Below are 2,593 nucleotides of genomic sequence, written 5' to 3'. Positions count from 1 at the left end.
CTTACTTCAGCTACGATCGATTCAGCGATCAATCGAAAAAAACTGTGCGAAACTCCGCAAGAAAACTCAAGAACACCGCAAACCTTCAAACAAACCTGCAACTCCACCAGAAACCACCGCTTCCCCCGCGGATAACCAAACGAGCGAAAGAACTCAGACTCCACCGAACAAATCACGCGTAGACAGCAGAAAACCTCACTTCACCGATCAAAAACCCAAACGAACGGTATGAAACGCGAAATTACCGAACAAAACTAGATGAACAGCGAGCAATGGTTGCACCAGCACACAACCACGCAGAAAACTACGAAAACCTCCAAGAACTCACACTGTGGATGGGAGCAAGTTTTACACGGCCCCACGGTGGGCGCCTGATGATCCTGCCTGTTGACCAGAACGTAGGAGTTTGCCTCGTCAAACTTGGATCGACGTGTGCACCGCTTCAACCTCCGTCCTTCTTCAAGATCCACCTCAAGAACCTGCAAAAGAACAGAGCGGCGCCGCTGCGGCCGATCGCACTCCAACGCCCAAGTCAGTGACCGAACCACCAAATACTAAGAGCAATAACATTCAAGAACTCTCAAGGAGCCGTGCAATGTTCTCTCTCACAGTATGCTCTAGGAACTCGCAAGCGTAAAGAGTATAATCTGAACGCACGTACCTCAGAAAGTTCGTTGAGAACTCTTATATACCTGGTCACTTTCTCTCTCCTGGCAGTTACAGACTTGGACACGTGGCTCGCATCCAACTGTACACGTGCCATCATCTGGAGCCTCCTTGACTTGGACGTTGCTTCTATCTCTTATTTGGCTAAGTTACTTATGCATGGTGCTACTCAGTGCATAGCTAACTTGGGAGTGCGATCTCTACTGGAATTGGCGAGTTAGGGTGCCTTCATACACCTTCCCTGTGGTCTCGCCGGCCGCCTTCATAATCTGCACCACCTTCATCTTCGGCGATGTGCTTGCTCTGGCGATCTCCAATCACTTGGTCGCCTGAGTTTACGTCTGGCGACTTCATCTTGAACCGGGTGATCGCCGGTTCTGGTATACTGGAGATCGGAACACGCCAACTTGATAACTGGCGACTTCCCGAGCCCCCCGACCTTCTTTCCTTCTGCCAACCTGGCGCCCCGTCAGCGCACCTGTACTGTAGCTGGGTGCCACGTCATCACTTCCGACTACCAGGGCGGTACAATAAACATAATATTAACTCATCCTAGAAAAAAAATGTATTTTTGGGATATCAAATTTTTATAATAACTAGAAATTATTCAAATTAAAAATTTAAGTTTTATGTCAAATTAAATAAATTAGTTTAGTTCAAATATTTAAATAATTACATCACAAGTTATATAATTGATGATTTGTATAACCTCTTTCATGTAAGAAATTTTGATTATTTGGTGGCGCTATAAATAAATAAATTCATTACGAATGTCATTATTTTTCTAAACTCACTAACTAATGTATAATAAAATTCATCAAACTTGTGTTTAAAAAATGAAAATTTCAACCGAACTAAATTTATTGATAATTTTAATACAAAAATTGAATTTATTATCTTAATAAAATATAAAATAATATTACTTTTTATAAACTATTTTTAATATGAAAATGATTATTTCAATTAATTATTTTGTAATGATAATAAAGGAAAAGAGAATAAACGAACTATTTACAATGCGGCCAAGCTTCCAACCATTCTTTTGACACAAAAACCTTGTCAATTTTGCTCTTCACTAAACCATTGGGTTTATACCAAGTAAATTTTCTGTCAACCAACGGGATATCAACCAATTCAGATTTTTCTACGAAGGTATTAAAATAATTTATTTCTCTGTTATAGTCTGACATAGAAATCAAACTCTTCCTCTCCTCCCGTTTTCTAATTGAATTAAAGTTCTCAATAACACACCAAACCTTTGAAAGATGATTGAACTTGTAACCACTAATCTCCTCCCAAACCAACTTCTTCTCCCTTAGAGACCCAGAACAATATACATTTACAATTTTGACTTGTACCCCGTTCCCTTTCTTCCAAAGCCCTTCAATAATAGAAAAAAATCATACCATTAAAAAAACTAGACATCTGAAAACAAATTTTCCTCCAAATCGTAATTAGCCCACCGAAACTGTTACTAGCTCCATTTACAACCCAGTCGATATCATTAGATCCCCATAAAAGAAAAACACTCTCCTTGCTAAATTCAAAACATTTCGTCTCTTGTAAACATACAATTTCCACATGTTCCTTCCTAATCAGATCTCTTACATAATTTCTTTTAATGCTTCCTCCTAATCCTCTTACATTCAAGCTAATTATTTTCATTATCAGACGCGCTGTTCTCCCTCCTGAAACCTTACCGTTGTCTCGATTTTCTATAGATTGAAAACTACTAATAACATCCTTTTTTTGGCCAGCAAGAGAGAACCTCATTTCCTTACCGTTGTTCCAAATTCTAGTAGCCTCATTTCTTTCATTTGTCACCCTGTAGATTCTATTACAATTCTCGATTTCACTATATTAAACTCCATAAAATCACTTGTCTACTCCATCTCCTTTTAAGAGATTAAGGACAATCATAGGAGAA

This window comes from Phaseolus vulgaris, chromosome 9, assembly GCF_051622355.1.
Source record: "Phaseolus vulgaris cultivar YP4 chromosome 9, ASM5162235v1, whole genome shotgun sequence".
Lineage (NCBI taxonomy): Eukaryota > Viridiplantae > Streptophyta > Magnoliopsida > Fabales > Fabaceae > Phaseolus > Phaseolus vulgaris.
Note: the sequence above shows the minus strand (reverse complement) of the source record.